Below are 18,063 nucleotides of genomic sequence, written 5' to 3'. Positions count from 1 at the left end.
GCTGCCTGGGGTTGAGGGAAGGGTAGTACAAGCACTCCCTTGACTGCCCAGCTGATATCTCATTAGGTCACATGCCCCCTATGTTCACTGGCTCCAAGCCCAGCACCCCCACCTGGACCTGGCCAGGAATTGCAGTCCTTGTGGCCTAGGTTGACTTTCAAGTTTATTCAGGGTCCCAGAGCACTTTAGCCCATGGTAGTGAGGCTTGCCGGAACTCAGGTTTCGACTGCGGGATGGGTGATTCTACTCTGCCTAGGGCTAGTATAAGTATTCCCTCCACGGGTGTTGGCTGAATTCTGCCTGGTGTCACTTTTCGCCATGATGTCAGAACTGAGTTCCAATGCAAAGTCTCATAGTCACTGTGCTCTCCCTTCCCCAAATGCACAGTTTCTCTCTCTGCCCCATGTGGCCACTGCCACATGGAGGAGTGGTGGCATCAACAATTCAAGACTGTCTTTCCTACCCCCTTCAGTGCCTCTTTCAGTGATATAAGTTAAAATCAGGTACTGTGACCACTCACCTGATTTTTGCTTCTTATAAAGGTGCTTTATTATGTAGATAGTTGTTCAATTTGGTGTTCCTGTGGGGAGGATGATCAGTGAATGGTTCTATTTGACCATCTTGCTCCACCTCCTCTTCTCATTTTCATTCTTAATAAGTCACTAGTGAAGAGAATACCAAGACCAACAAGTTTTACCCTTCAAGTGAAGGTCAATTACACAAACTTCATTGTTCCTTATTAATGGAAGAGGGTAAAATCATCATTATCATTATCACTGCCGCCACTTAAGATAGGCTTAGGAAATTAAACAAATTGGGTCTTCATTACGTTTTTGTTTTGTTTTGTTTTGTTTTTTGGAGTTAGAGACTCTTACCCTTGTATCTTGCCACTCACACTCCAGTGAACTATTCCATCAGCAAGGAGCTTCAAGGAGTATCTTTCTAAATTTCCTTCTTTTTTTTTTTTTGAGACAGAGCTTTGCTCTTGTTGCCCAGGCTGGAGTGCAATGGCATGATCTCGGCTCACCATGACCTCCACCTCCCTGGGTTCAAGCAATTCTCCTACTTCAGCCTTCCAAATAGCTGGAATTCAGGCGTGCATCACCACACCTGCCTAATTTTGTATTTTTAATAGAGACAGGATTTCTCCATGTTGGTCAGGCTCATCTTGAACTCCTGACCTCAGGTGGTCCGCCCGTCTCAGCCTCCCAAAATGCTGGGATTACAGGCATGAGTCACTGCGCCCAGCCTCTAAATTTCCTATGTCCAACTCATTTCTTCTCTTCTCATGTTCCTTCTTCAACCCTTTCCCAACCAAGCACATTCCCTCTTCCTGGAGTCTGCTAAGTAAAAGTAAATAAATGTTATATAGGCTATTCATTCCCGTATTAACTTGCTGATTGTTGGATATGGAATTTAGATAGGTTTGTAATGAATAATACTGAAGAATATAATTTGTTTTGTTAATTATGATAATTGCTATAATATATTGATTAATAAAATTTGAGAACTCATCCCTTCAGGAATGTTATTCTCCACTATAATTACATTTTTATGGGAAAGTAAATGTATCTTTCATCATTTCTGCTGCTATAAAGTCAATTATTGTCCAAATAAGTCAATGGCTGTAAATTTAAGTATTATTTTTCTAAATTAATGTGTCCATTGATCCATTCAATTGAAATGACTTTGCACAATGTAACCCTGAGATTAGAAAATGGGCATCTCTATTTTGCAAAATGAAGGCTAAAACAATTTTATGTTCTGTAGATAAATGCAACAAACTTTTGAGCATATTCAGGGCCTTTATATCTTTTGTTAATTTCATCGTTACAATATTTTTTAAGGTAGACTTACAATCTGTATTTTACAGATGAAGAAAACAAGGCTCGGCCGGGTGCGGTGGCTCAAGCCTGTAATCCCAGCACTTTGGGAGGCCGAGACGGGCGGATCACGAGGTCAGGAGATCAAGACCATCCTGGCTAACACGGTGAAACCCCGTCTCTACTAAAATACAAAACTAGCCGGGCGAAGTGGCGGGCGCCTGTAGTCCCAGCTACTCGGGAGGCTGAGGCAGGAGAATGGCGTAAACTCGGGAGGCGGAGCTTGCAGTGAGCTGAGATCTGGCCACTGCACTCCAGTCCGGGCGACAGAGAGAGACTCTGCCTCAAAAAAAAAAAAAAGAAAAGAAAACAAGGCTCAGAGAGGTAACTTGTTAAGGTCACCCAGCTGGTAAAAAGGCAAAGCTGTGATGACAGAGAACAGAGAAATCTTGACTCCAGTTTCACTTTATTTATGAAGTCTATGACTTGAAACAACTTATGAGTTTAAATAGGAACTCATAATTGCTAGACATCAGATAAAGTCAAGGTGCCAGTGAATCTAATTAGCAGAAATTATTAATTAAAAGAAAATATTTGCTACAGTGTTAAACTTATGCATCTGCAATGTGGGCCAGTAGACAGATGGCACTGTTTGACCAGAAAAATCTTTAAAAAAGTAAAAAAAAAAAAAAAAAAAAAAAATCACTATCAATAATAATCAAGAACAATTTCTATTGTTTATTTTTAGTTTATAGAATATGTTCAAATGATAGCTCTCCTACGTGAAGACAATATATTTTCCAAAAGTGCCCAATATATAAGTAGATAAAATTAAAATTCCAATTATACAGACAAGCTTAGGTAACATATACTTTTTCAAAAAGGTATCTCTAACTTTAGCCAATTTAATTTCTGTTTAATGTAGCCTCCTAACTTTCATTTGGTGCTGATGACTTTAAATCAAAATCATACACATTGAACAAATACTTGAATATTAATATGCAGAACATATATGCAGAATCACTAAATGCTTACTATACCCTTGAACCATGGGGGAAGGATGGCCAAGTAAAAGAACATCCATGGATTGAGAGGCCACAGATATACAAAGACAGAAGACTGGAATGACCTACACGGGTAATGATTTAGAGTTGGAGTCCTAAATCTGAACTAATATTTAGCTTAACATAAATATATATGATTACACACAAAAAAATTCACAGATATGTGTATATATATAGGTTAATATACCAGGTATATTTCCTTGATCTGTCAGCCAGCTGGCAGGGCCTAGAAGCAACAAAACACCAGTAACATCCCAGTCCTTAGATTCTTCTATTCTCCAATCAAAGGAAAGAGGAATGGCTGATGGCCGGACTGAGGCAAGTAGTAAGCAAGTTGAGCCTAGAGTATCTCTTGTAGTGCCAGAAAGTAAACCTGAAAACCTTAGAGAAGGGGATGGATTTACTGAGCTGTCATAAAAACATTTATTAACTGTTGACCCTCTGAAATCATGTTCATACTGCAGTACATTAAACAGATTCACAGGATTTTTTTAGAGGGGGGGAATTTTTTTAAAATAAACTTTTTATTTAGGATACTTTTATATTTACAGGAAAATTGGGTCATATAGAGAGCACCCATATATATGTCCAACACCCAGTTTCCCCTATTATTATATCTTAAATTAGGGTGATATATTTGTGAAAATTAATGAGCAATATTACTATATTATTATTATTTATTCAATTTTCCTTAGTTTTTACCTAATGTCCTTTCCTGATCCAGAACCCTATTCAGGACATCATATTACATTTAGTTACCATTTTTTTGTTTTTCCTGACCTTGGTGGTTTTCAGGAGTGCTGGTCAGGTATTTTGTAGAATGTTCTCAATTAGGATTTGTCTGATGTTTTCTCTCAATAAGACTTGGGTTATCTATGGGTTGTGCACACAGTCTTTTTTTAGTCCAGTGTCGATAAGTAACATTTCCTATAAAGCATGTGAGAAACCTGATTTATTACTTTGTTCTTTTATATAATATATATAGAACTTCCCCCAATTTTCTGAAAAGCAGTTGATTTCTTTTAATGCAAAGTCCATTTGATCCAAATGTCTTTTCACGCTTTCATATAGCACACAATCAGATCATAATAGCTTCAAATAATGTTCTCATTTTTTATTTAAATAGGCTACAAAGTTAAGGAAAGAGAAAAATCAGATACTTTGATGTTGATGAAAAGCATTTGATCATTTATAGACTTCCTTTGTAAGTATAATAGCTTGGCTTGCTTTTTAATCATCAAAATATTTGACTAATGCAAATTTATGAAAATAGGTTTCATCATTATCTTTCATTTAAGCCAGTTAGATCACATTTCTCCCTTATTGGGTTTCTGTGGTAACATCAAAAAAGAAGTGTTTTTTTGTTTGTTAAACTCAGTCTAACAGGAATTTGTTCATTACACTTTTGCATTTTTGGCATAAGCTTTCATGTATCATCTTCAATATTTTTAGCTTGTTTGAACAATAATATTATATATGGTCTGAATACTGCTACTCTTAATGCATTGATATTTTAATTTTCCACAATTTTAAAACCTATGTGTGTAGAAAATGACATATTTTTGGCTCAGACATCCACTTATAAGTAATAGTACATTCAATAAATAGCACAAAGTAGAATCACAGTGAAAAAGATAGCACGAGTTCCCTGATTATTTGCATTTCCAATCTGTTAGCATAACGTTATTATACGACCTGCCCTTCACTGGTATGTGTCCTGTGTTCTCATCCATCATGCACACTGTGGCTTATAAAATCTCTTGACTGCTCCTCCCATCCCAGTCCTAATTTACAAACAGAGAGAAAGAGGCAAAATATCTGTCAATTCTAAGAGATCCACCTTGTGCATCATACCAGAAGTTCCAAGAAGTACAAGTAATTGATAGATGATCCTCTGAGTATCTATCTGTAAAGATTCATTCAGGCAATTTTTCCTGTATGTTAAGAATTAAGTTACCCTCTGGGGAATTTAAATTTTACTTCTTTTTTTTTTTTTTTTTTTTTTTTGAGGCGGAGTCTCGCTCTGTCGCACGGACTGGAGTGCAGTGGCTGGATCTCAGCTCACTGCAAGCTTCGCCTCCCGGGTTTATGCCATTCTCCTGCCTCAGCCTCCCGAGTAGCTGGGACTACAGGCGCCGCCACCTCGCCCGGCTAGTTTTGTATTTTAGTAGAGACAGGGTTTCACCGTGTTAGCCAGGATGGTCTTGATCTCCTGACCTCGTGATCTGCCCGTCTCGGCCTCCCAAAGTGCTGGGATTACAGCCTTGAGCCACCGCACCCGGCCTAAATTTTACTTCTAACCACAATTAATCTAATTTCCATTTTGAAAAGCAAGAGAACAACAGTTAATTTTGACCTTCTTTCTCCTAACCATTTCCATGGACATTAGGTCTCAGTTCTTGAGAACGTGCGAAAGACATTTGAGGAAAGATAGCCTTGAGTTACCAGCCATGCAACAGTCTCTGAAACAGTCATTATGTTATTTAGTTCCCAAATATCCACACAGTTAGCCACTGAAATGCTCCTCATTTCCAGCCTCCAGGCCTCTTGAAGTCCAATGTCCTTCTCACTGATTTACTGCCAGCATTGGAGTCGTAGTATTCATTTTGTTTCTTAAATATTTTTTATCACTTCTCACGTGTCTCTCCTTTGCTAAGACTGGAAAAACTCTTCTCTAGATGAAAGTCCCATTCTTCTTGAACTCCTCTTTTCTACATTCTCCTAAGGACATTACTTATCTTAAAAATTAAAATTGGAAAGTCACCTTTCCCCCCTTTTTTTCGTCCTGGCAACTTGGATTTTGGCAGGAATTCCATTTCTCATATTCTTCTCCTCTCCCTCATCTTCACACTGCTTAAAGGAGCATTTGGGGAAGCCAATCAGTATTTCTTATTCTTGCTGCCCCCTCCCCTGAAGAACTGCACAATAACCCCTTTTTGACTGAAGAGCCTGGGTCCCCATGAAGAAGGATCCTGTAATACTTGGGCAATTATATACAGTAGTAAATTCCTATTCTCCTCAGAGACCTATGGCCATTTACTTATGGGGAAAGAATACCCAAAGTTTTTTTAGGACTGTTGAATCAAGGACTGATTTTAATGTACTGAGAACTGCAGTAAATCATGGCCCATGTGTTGGAATAGGAGTAAGTAAGAATCAGCAGTTAAAGTGATTATTGGCTTCCCAGTGGCTCAGATGGGTTCACAGACATACCCTGTGGTCATTTCCCCAGTTCTAAAACATACAATAGGAATGAATATATCAAACAAGTGGCACAAACCATATAGTGCTTTCTTCACCTAAAGAGTAAGATCAATAGTACTAGGAAAATACAAGTAGAAACCCTTGAATTCTGTGTCCTCAGCTTAAGATATACATCAAAATTAAATTTGATTTTTACATCCCCGGAGGAATGACAGAGATTTGTACCACCCTCAGAGACTTAAAGGGTAGGAGTCTCCATCACACCCCCAAACAATTTATCAGTTTGGTGCCTGCATAAACTAGAGCGATCATAGTGGATGATAGTAGCTTACTTGTAGTTTTGATCACGTATCATCCTACAGAATGATCAAAAAAATGTCAACTATGTTGGAAGGCTTGCTTCCATTTGTTACATTAACTTTAGAAGGTAGAAGTTTCAATCTTTGTAGAAATTCTACAAAGATTCAAGGGCCTCACGTATCAGTGAAGTTTTTAGAGGTACAGAAGCCCAGTTGTAAGGAATGTCCTATTGAGATATTCTCTCCAAAGTAAAGGACAAGTTACTGTTTTTTGTAACTCTTACCACTAAGAAAATAGTAAAACATGTGGGAAGTCTCCTAGGGTTTTGGGAGCAATTGCACAATTTCACACTCGTGAATATTGCTTTGACCCATTTATCAGGTAGTACAAAAGACTTTTGGGTTTTTTATGGGTCTTAGAGAAAAAAAGGGATTTGCAGCAGATGTAGGCCAAAGTCTGAGCAGCTGTGAAGCTGGCATCATATCTGCAATACTTTATGATTCAAGAAATATCTTTAATGCCTGAAGTTTTCCATTTGACAATATATTTGGGAGATCTTTCCAAATTAATATACAGAGAGTTGCTTAATTTTTATTGTAGTTTTGATGCATGTCTCATAATTTATTTAAGCAGCCACTATTAATGCACTCATGGATTATTTCCAAGATTGTGCTATTACACATCATGGTGGAATTAATGACCTTGTAAATATTTCTTTTATAAATACAGATGCATCTATTGAATATATTCCCAGAAATGAGAATGCTGGGTCAAAGACACATGCTATTATAGTGCTGATAGATATTGCTAAACTGACTTCCATACAGTTAGATAATCCTATGTTCCCACGAGCAATATGAGAGACCATCTGATTCCCCATTTCCTTGATAAGTGTGATTTCAATAAGTATTTATCTTACAATAAATAAAGTTGGACTTTTTTACACCCCTAGGGATTATTTTGTCTACGTTCATGCCTTTTCCCCATTTTTCTACAGTGTTACTGATTTTTTTTTTTTTTTTTTTTTTTTTTTTTTTTTTTTTGAGACGGAGTCTCGCTCTGCCACCCAGGCTGGAGTGCAGTGGCCGGATGGATCTCAGCTCACTGCAAGCTCCGCCTCCCGGGTTCACGCCATTCTCCTGCCTCAGCCTCCCAAGTAGCTGGGACTACAGGCGCCCGCTACGTCGCCCGGCTAGTTTTTTGTATTTTTTAGTAGAGACGGGGTTTCACCATGTTAGCCAGGATGGTCTCGATCTCCTGACCTCGTGATCCGCCCGTCTCGGCCTCCCAAAGTGCTGGGATTACAGGCTTGAGCCACCGCGCCCGGCCACTGATCTTTTACTAAACAAGACTGAAGAGATTTGCATTTAAGAAATTACCCCTTATCTGTGATGTTAATTGCAGATATTTCCCCCAGTTTTTCATTTGTCATTTGACTGTATTTCTGTCATAGTTACCATTTGGTTGTATTGCTCTAGCAAGGTTAATGAGTGATCCAAAAAGCTGCTTAAGTGGGTCCCAGAGCAAGAGAAGGCTCTGCAACAAGTCTAGGCTTCTGTGCAAGCTGCTCTGCCAGCAGATCATTGTGCCTTATGATCCAGTATGTCCAGTGGTACTTGAAACATCAGGGGCACGTAGGAATGCTATTTGGAGCCTTTGGCAGGTCCCTATGGTTGAATTACAGGCCTGCTGCTAAGTGTTAGTAGAAAATGCACACTTGATCATTGGCCACCAAGTTACCATGTGACCTGAGCTTCCTATCATGAACAAGGTGTTATCTCACCCATCAAGCCATATGGGCAACCACAGCAGCACTCCATCATTAAATAGAAGTGATATATACGTTATCAGGCCCTGAGCAAACTCTGAAAACACAAGTAATTTGTATGAAGAAAGAGCCTGAATGTACATGGTCCTGACTCCTGCTACACTGCCTTCTCTCTCCCACTCTGCACTCTCAGCTTCATGGATAGTTACCTATTAGTTGACAGAGAAAGAGAAAACGTCAGCCTGGCTTATAGATGGTTCTGCAAGTACCATCCAAAAGTGGATATGTGGAATTTAGGGGCTGTACTCAATGGTTTTGCTTGATGGTCAAGGACTAAGGAACATTATTAGAAAATTGATGACAAAGAAATTTAAAAAGAGGTATACAGATGGATCATTCTGAATGGTCATGAAGCCACTCTGAATGGTCAATAAACATTCTGAAAGGTCAAGATGTTTGTGTTCTACATAAATGCTTATCAGGGGTAAATTCAGCAGAGGAGTATTTTAATAATCAAGTGGATATTGTGACCTGATCTCTGGCTACCAGTCATCCTCTTTCCCAGCCACTCATTCTCATAAACGAAGTGGCCATGGTGGCAGGGATAAAAATTATGTATGAGATAAGCGATATAAACTTCTATTTACCGAGGCCAACCTGTCTACAGCCATCACTGAGTACCCAATCTGCCAGAAGCAGAGACCAACACTGAGGCCCAACATGGCACTATTCCCCAGGCTGATTAGCCAGCTACCTGGTCACAAGTTGATTACATTAGTTCACTTCTTTCAAGGAAGGGGTAGCATTTTGTCCTTACTGGAATAGATACTCTCAATACAGATTTGTCTTCCCTACATGTAATGCTTCTGCCAAAATTATCACCTGTTTATTTATAGAATGCCTTATCTATCATCATGGTATTCCACAATGTATTGCTTTGACCAAGAAACTCACTTCACAGACAGAGGCAAGGCAAAAGGCCTAGATTCATGGAATTCATTGTTCTTATCATGTTCCTCACTATCCTGAAGCAGCTGGATTGATAGGACAGTGCAATATCCGATATTTGAAGAAATAGTGATACTGCCAGCTAGGTGACAATACTTTGCAGGACTGGGGCAGAGTTCTCCAGATGGGTGTATATTATCTAAGTCAGTGTACAATATCTTTCTCTCATAGCTGGGATTCATGAATCAGGAACCAATGAATGGAAATGAGAGTGGCACCACTCATCATTACCACAGTGACCTACTAGCAAAGATTTTTCTTCCTGTTCCCACAATTTTATGTTCTGCTGGCCAAAAGGTCTTAGCTCCAGAAGAAGGAGTGCTTCCATCAGGCGATATCACAATAATCGTATTATACTGGAAGTTAAGACTGCTACCTGGCCACTTGGGCTCCTCATGCCTTTGAGTCAACAGACCAAGAAGGGATTTATGGTGTTGGCTGAATACATTGTTTTTTTTTTGTTTATTTTGTGTGTGTGTGTATGTGTGTGTATAATATCTTTTGTTTTCTTTCTTCTCTTGTTCTCTATATAATGTATAAGATGTATTAACCTTATGTCAGTACTTAAGCATTGCTAATTATATAGTATTTACATTATGGGATATAATAAAAAGAGTTAATATCACTCAAATTCTTTATCTTCTCTTCTGGGAAAGGAGTCTGTGCTTTTTCTGTTGTATGCAGGATAACTGTATCATGTCAGGTGGTATTATGACCTTGTTATTGTATTTATTTGAAAATTAGGTATGGGTTAAGGAGTGGATTTAGGTACCAAGTTAATAAAAGGTAAACTTGTGTTGGTTAATTTTACCATGTCAATTTGACTGGGCTAAGGAATATCTAGACAACTGGTAAAACATTATAACTGGGTGTGCTATGATAATGTTTCTAGAAGAAATTAGCATTTGAATTAGTAGACAGAGTAAAGAGTATCGGCCCTCACAAATGAAGGTGGGCATCCATCAATCCATTGCAAGTCCAAGTAGAATAAAAAGATGAAGGAAGGGCAAATTTCTCTCTTTCTTCTTGAGGCAGGACATCTATTTTCTCCTTTTGTATATTATAGCGTCTGGTTCTCAGACCTTAGGATTCCTGGACTTAGAACAGCACCCCCAAACTCCCACTCCTGGAGTACTTAGGCTTTCAGACATGGACTGGGATTTACAACATTGGCTCCTCTGGGTCTCAAGGCTGAATTGCATCATTGGCTATCCCCCTTGTTCTGCACCTGGCAGATGGCATACTGTGGGACTTTTCAGCCTTCATAATCACATGACCCCATTTCCATAAGTTTCCTATTTATCTGTTTCTCTCTCTCTCTCTCTCCCTCCTATTGGTTCCATTCCTCTCTCTCCCTCTCTCCTATTCGTTCCATTTATGTGGAGAACCCTGATCAATATAATGTGATTTCCGTCTTCTTAAATTGAGTAACATTTGTTTTGTGATATAACATGTGATCTATCCTGAAGAATGTTTTATATACACTTGAGAAGAATGTATATTTTCCTGTTGAGTGAAAGATCTATGTATGTCTGTCAGGCCCATTTGGTTTGTAGTGTTGTTCTGCTGCTTCTTTGTTAATTGTTTTTCCTGGATGTTCTGTCCTTTGCTGAAAACGGGGTAATTGAAATATTCTATCATTGTATTGCTATCACTTTCTCCTTTTAGATCTGTTAGTATTCCTTTATATAGTTGGGTATTCTGATGTTGGGTGCATAGATATTTACAATCGCTATATTTTCCTGTTGAATTTACCTTTTTATCATTACATAATGATGCTGTTTGTCTCTAGGGACAGTTTCAACTTTAAATCTACTTGTCTGATAAACATATAGCCACTCCTGCATTATTTTGATTATCATTTGCATGGAATATCTTTTATTTCTTTACTTTCATTTTGTTTTTTAATTTAAAGTGAATTTCTTGTAAAGAACATATAATTTGAACTTGCTTTTCATCCATTCAGTCACTCTACATCTTTTGATTGGGAAGTTTAATCCAATTACACTTAAAGTAATAACTGATAGGGAAGGGTTTACTATTGCCACTCTGTGAACTCTTTTGGTTTGTCTTGTAATTTTCGATTTGCTTTTCTCTTATTGTCTTTGTGTTTTATTGCTTTTTTGTATTTATAAGTTTTAATTCTTCCTTTTCCTTTGTGTAATGTCTATAGTTTTTCATGGTTAACATGGAGGTTACATGTGATATCTTTTAGTTATAACAGCCTAAGCAGATAACAGCTTCACCTGCATGCACGAAGTGTACACTTTTACCTCTTCTGACTCCCAAAAATGCTATTGATATCACAATTTACATCTATTTATCTAGTGCACCCATTAACATAATTTAGTTATAGTTATTTTAACACTTGTTTTAAACTTTTATACTAGAATTAAAAGCAATTTACCTACCATCATTATAGTAGTATTATCTATATATTTATCTTTGCCAATGAGTTTCACACTTTCCTATGTTCTTCTTTTGCTGTTTAGGGTCCTTTCATTTCAACTTGAAGAACTTTGTTTAGTATTTCTTGTAAGGTAAGTCTAGTGGTGGTAAAATTCCTCAGCTTTTGTTTGTCTGCAAAAGTCTTTATCTCCTCATTTTTGAAGGACAGGTTTTCCCCACACAGTATTCTTGGTTCGCAGTTTTCTTCCTTCAATACTTTGAATATATTCTTCCACTCTCTTTTGGTCTGCAAAGTTTCTACTGGGAATAAAAAAACCACTCATTGTCTTATTGGGGTTTCCTTGTACATGATAAGTCAGTTTTCTTCTTGCTGCTTTCAGAATTCTTTGTTTTTAACTTTTGAAAATTTGATTATAATGTGTCTTGGTGTGGGGCTCTTTGGTGTCATCTTATTTGGTGTTTTGTCTGGGGCCTTCCTGGATATGGATGTTTATTTCTGTACCTAGTTTTGGGAGGTTTCCAGCCACTATTCATTTGAATAAACTTTTTCTCCTTTTCTTCATTTTCTTCTAACAGTCTCATAACAAATATACTGTTTGGCTTGATCGTGTCCCCTAAGTTCCTGAAGCTATCCTCATTTTTTATTCTTTTTCTTTTTGCGCCTATAACAGGATGATTTCAACGACCTGTATGTATTTGAGTTCACTGATCCTTTCTTGTGCTTGATATAGTATGCTTTTGAACCCTTCTACTAAAATTTTCAGTGCAGTTAATCGTATTTTTTAGTTCTATGATTTCTGTTTGGTATTTCTAAATATTTCCTATTTCTTTGTATCACCTGGAAAAGTTGTGGTGCTAGATGTGTGGCCCAGCTTTTTTCTGTCCTGAGGGAGAAGCTGAAAGTGGGAGTTTATTGCTGGCTGGCTCTGCACTGAGCTGAGAAAGGGAGCTGTGACAAATGCCTGCATGCTCATTCAGATTGCATGCACTTTCAAAACATTGCCTTGTTCTCTGTCTCCCCACCAGCATAGCAAATGCTGGGCCCTATCAGTTTACAAAGACAGGCAGATTAGAGGCCAGTCCCTCAGAGAGCAGCCAGAAAAGTTGAGTGGGTGGTATAGATGTATGGTTCAACTATTTCCAGGGAGAAGCTGGAGGCTTGTTTTAATTGCTGAAGGAAGCTGGAAAAGAGAAGCCAAGGAAGTGAGCACATGTCCATTCAAGTGCCCAGAGGACTAGTGATTGCCTGCCCTCTCAGCTCCCAGATGAAAGCTAGTTAGAAGCCAGATGCTCAAACAGCTTCTGGAAAAGTTGGAAGTTTAGAGGTACAGTCTACCTTTTCAGAGAGGAGCTGAAAGCTGGGCTTTATTGCCTGCTAAGTCTGCACTGAGCTGGAGAAAGAGGTGTGGGAAGTGCTTGCACACCTGTTTGAAACTGCCATTTTGTTCTCTGTGGTCCTGGGGAGGTAGTGAATACTTGAGTTTTATTCACTCATTCCCCATCAGCTTCCTGAGTTAGTCAAGTCAGGGGCTAGTACCTCAGGACCCTTCACTCCTTGGGGCAAAGCTGGGAAATGGAGGTTCCTTCCACATTGTATGCTACTGTGTTAGGGGTAGGGTTAATGATAAGACTATCTCAGTTTTTCTTGCCTGTTTTGATGTATTTTCTAAGTTGTCTAGTGTGCAGGAATCCCTCAAGTAGTTGCTGGATCTTTCTCAGAGGGTATTGATCCAAGTGTAACTGTTTATTTGGTATGTCTGTGGGTAGAGAGAGAGAGAGTCCTGAGCCTCGTATTCTGCCATCCTGCTGACATTTAGAAATAATTCTTGAGAGAGGGAGAGAAGATGAGTTTTGAAACATAAATTATGAGCATGCCCGTTTTTTTTTTTTGTGTTTTTTTTTTGAGACGGAGTCTTGCTCTGTTGCCCAGGCGGAAGTGCAGTGGGGCAATCTCAGCTCACTGCAAGCTCTGCCTCCCGGGTTCATGCCATCCTCCTGCCTCAACCTCCCAAGTAGCTGGGACTATAGGACTCCCGCCACCACACCCTGCTATTTTTTTGTATTTTTAGTAGAGACGGGGTTTCACTGTGTTAGCCAGGATGATCTCGATCTCCTGACCTCGTGATCTGTCCGCCTCGGCCTCTCAAAGTGCTGAGATTACAGGCGTGAGCCACCGTGCCCGGCCGAGCATGCCTTTTGATAACAAAAAGACATTCATTTCATGGCAAAAAGAATAAAGGTAATTGGCATATATATGTAAGTTGTTTAGGATATTATGAAAATGATGGTGTCCCCATCTGATGACTTGTATATTCTCAATTAAGAACAAGGAGAGCCATCAGCTGAACATAGTGAGGTAGGTGGGAAATGAAAGATTGGAAAAGCATGGGAAAGTATGTTGTAGTCAAAGTGGAAAAAACCTGAGATGATTAGATGGAGATTGGTATTGGCTGATCATATGAATTAGGGTGAGAAGAAAACTGTGGACCCTTTGATGAGCTTGTCAGAAAATGAGGTGTAAGGACCAAGAGGCGAGTACGTTGCAGCAAAATGGCAGGGCACTCATAGGTGCAGAAAGCATAATAGTCTAGAAGGGACCATGAGGTACAAGGAACACACCACCTCTTGACAACAATATATGGTGTACAAGAGTTAGAGCCTCCACTTTAGTGGAATTAAATGGTATCCTCCAGCGACAGCAAGGCTTTTTTTTCTTTTCTTTCTTTTTTTTTTTTTTATTTTTTTTATTTTGAGACGGAGCTTCACTTTTGTTGCCCAGGCTGGATTGCAATGGCATGATCTTGACTCACTGCAACCTCGTCCTCCTGGGTTTGAGCAATTCTCCTATCTTAGGCTCCCAAGTAGCTGGGATTACAGGTGTCTGCTATCATGCCAGGCTAATTTTTTTTTTTTTTAGTTTTAGTAGAGACGGGGTTTCACCATGTTGGCCAGGCTGATCTCGAACTCCTGTCCTCAAGTGATCTGCCTGCCTCGGCCTCCCAAAGTGCTGGGATTGCAAGCGTGAGCCACCGTGCCCAGCCAGAAAGGTTTCTAATAAGGTAACTAGTTGGAAGGATGGCTTTGGGAATACACTGAAGATTTATAAGGAATTTGATGTACTTAGTCAGGTCTGGGGTTGCAAGAGGGCCCAGAGGAAAATCTGGGAGGCAGAGACAGAGAATGAGAATAAAGAAGTAGAATATTATACATGACAAGAATTTAAAATCCTTGTTAAAAATACAAGTTCCCAAGGGCTTACACGCAAGAGTTTCTGATTTAGTACATCTGGGTGACAACCAGGAGTATGCATTTAAAAAAATATCACAAAAGTTTGGTTTTGCACTCTAGCCTTGAGAAACATTTATGTTTTGTTGGATGCTGGGGAGGAAGGTAATAAAGACTTCATGTAGTGATTTTATGGGGAAGGAAGAGCTATCACTGTTTACAAGGTTAGGTGTGTTGAACTGAGAAACAGTTATTCATTCACATTTTCAAGTCTTTCACCTCATTGTTGAAATGTGACATAGTACACAGATAGTAATCATGAAGATATGATTCTATCTCTAAAAGGATTACAGTCAAATAGTTTACATAGATTAAATGTCAAGCTACATTAACTCAAGAAACCAATATTCTGAATAAGGAAAAGCACTGCAAGAAGTTCATAAAATAAACTCCACTGACATTTTTAGTGCTGTATTTTAGCTTTGATTTTAATTTACTGAAGACATTGCTCCAAGTTTCTTTGTATAAAAGCCACAGTTCCAGTAATAAATCCCTTCACTAGTAAAACAGCAACAGATATAACATGACTTCAAAGAAAGATCATCTTGAATGTGGTTCAAACTTGGCTTTTGTTATACATGTTAAAATTGACACACAAATTTACGGCAATTTGGGGTGAATCAATAGCTAGAGTATTTTTCCTCATAAATTAACTCTCATGTATAAGATTTGTTAAAAATATCAGATGTTTTGTAGTCTCCTTTTTAATGGTCTTAAAATAATTCATCTAAGTATGTCAAACAGTGGTGAAATCTGTAGTAAAATGAAATATAGCAACAGAGATAATATCAACTTAATATTTATTTCTACTGAGAAATGGTTGAGTATCTTAAATTCCCTCCTATTAATATAATACCTCTTAATCAATTTCTTGCTTTCTGCCTTATATTTTTCTTAAAGAAAGCAATTTATTTGACTTTTCTAATTGTCTTAAAAGAGCACATAAGCAGAATACAGCAATTTTAAATTCAAATAATACAAAGAGTATAGACTAAAAGTAACAAGTCACCTATACTCCATCCAACTCCACACTTCTTAATTAAAATTGTTTAAATTGTCTTTATAAATACTTCTAATTCTCAATGTATTTTTAACAAATAAATAATAAGTACTCTGTACTCTTTTTTTTCCTCCCCTTTGGGATACAGCATGGGTATTATTCCACATCAGTATATGCTGAGATGTCAGTCACTGTAATAATTGCAGAGCATAACAAAGTATTGATTTTATCAATTTTTATTTAACTTTTTTTAGGTTGTCTCCAAATACTATTATTAATAAATGCTATCCTTAATTGAACATATTTTGACATAAATCCTGGCTCACTATCGAAAGTGATTTTTTTTTTTCTTTACTCCTACAAATAGAATTGTTGGCTGGGTGCAGTGGCTCATGCCTGTAACCCCAGCACTTTGAGAGTTCACGGCAGGCAGGTCGCTTAAGGGCAGGAGTTCGAGACCAGTCTGGCCAACATGGCAAAACTCCATCTCTACTAAAAATACAAACATTAGCTGGTGTGATGGTGCATTCCCATAATCCCAGCTACTAGGGTGGCTGAAGCGCAAGTATCACCTGAATCCGGGAGGCAGAGGTTGCAGTGAGCTGAGACGGGCCACTGCAATGCAGCCTTTCTGTCTCATAAAACACACACACAAAAATCAAACAAACAAAAACCCTTTCAATTAGAATTGATGAGTCAAAGTTATCTGTGTTTTATGTTCTCGTAGATACTGTTTTCCAGAACACTTACACTCATTTATACTGCACCCATTTACATTCCATCAACAATGCCTATAAAAGTCCTATTTTTTATATATTGTCAGATATAGATAGATATATTATCTTTATTTCAAATTGAAATTTCCTAATTTAGTCATGAGTTTTAAGATTTGTTTTCTGTTGCTGGATAAGTATCTGTTATTTTCCATTGGATTTACCATTCTTTATGCTTATGGTTGCCATGTGTATTTCATCTATGGTAAGTTTAAACCAAGAAGACAATGTTATAAATTTTGCTTTAAATAGTTATATACTTCTGTTAAATTGAGAGAAATAAAATAATATTTTCTATTTACCCACATATTTACCATTTCTAATAACTATTTATTTCTTCCTGAAGAGATAGGTTTCCATCTGTTTTTTTTTTTTTAGTCTAAACAGCCTCCTTTAGCATTTCTTTAGACAGGACTCCTAGCTATGAATTCTTGTAGATATCTTTTATCTGAAGCTGTCTTTATTTTACTTTTATTGTTGAAGGATATTTTCATTGCCTGTAGGATTCTGCTTTGACAGTTTTATGTTTATCTAGGATCTTAAAGATATTGTTCCGTTTTCTTCTGTCCATCCTACCTTTGATGAAAAGTCAGACATATTTCAAACTGTTATTCCATTATGTAATTTTTTTTCTGACTCCTTTCAAGAATTTGTTTTAAACTTTATTTGCCAGCAGTTTGATTTTAATGCCCTTGGTATGGTTTTCTTTGCACTTTTTCAATTTTAGGTCTGCTGAGTATCTTCGTAAGTTTGGGCTTCTGTAACAAAATACCATAGACTGGGTGGCTTAAACAACAAATATTCCTTTTTCACAATTTTGTAGGCTGGGATGGATAGAAATAATAGAATAGATGTATCCTATTTGTTAGGATAGGACCTTTTTTCTGGTTTACAAATGGTTACTTTCTTACTGTATCCTCATATGCTTGAAATTACTTTAAATATTATATCTATTACTTGTTTTTTTAAATATTTCCCATTTGAATTCTACTTTATAAGAAGTAAATGCCATGACTCCTGCTTTTTGTCATTGTGGTTATCACTAGTTGATATATATTTATAATTTAGCTCTTTTCTATTTATTAGGTTTATTGTAATGGTAATGCAGCTGTATTTATAGAGCAAATCTTGCTCTCTTTTTTACCCACATTCTAATTATTTTTTAATTCAAGAAATTTTTCCACTATAAATGTAAATTTGTGATGGGAAAACCTTTATATAATAATGAAGGTCATTAAATAAATGTTTCCTCTCATACATTTCTTAAATTGTTCAGGTGATATATTTTATCATAAAAATACTTCTAAAGTATATGATATAAAAGTGTAAATGAAAGAGAATTTAAACTTTTACATCGTATACTTTAGAAGTATTTTTATAATAAAAGTGTTTATATTACCTGAATAATTTAAAATTTACTTCCTTCATA

The sequence above is a fragment of the Rhinopithecus bieti genome, unplaced genomic scaffold (assembly GCF_001698545.2).
Source record: "Rhinopithecus bieti isolate Rb0 unplaced genomic scaffold, ASM169854v2 scaffold_8035, whole genome shotgun sequence".
NCBI lineage: Eukaryota > Metazoa > Chordata > Mammalia > Primates > Cercopithecidae > Rhinopithecus > Rhinopithecus bieti.
This window is presented reverse-complemented; position numbering follows the sequence as displayed.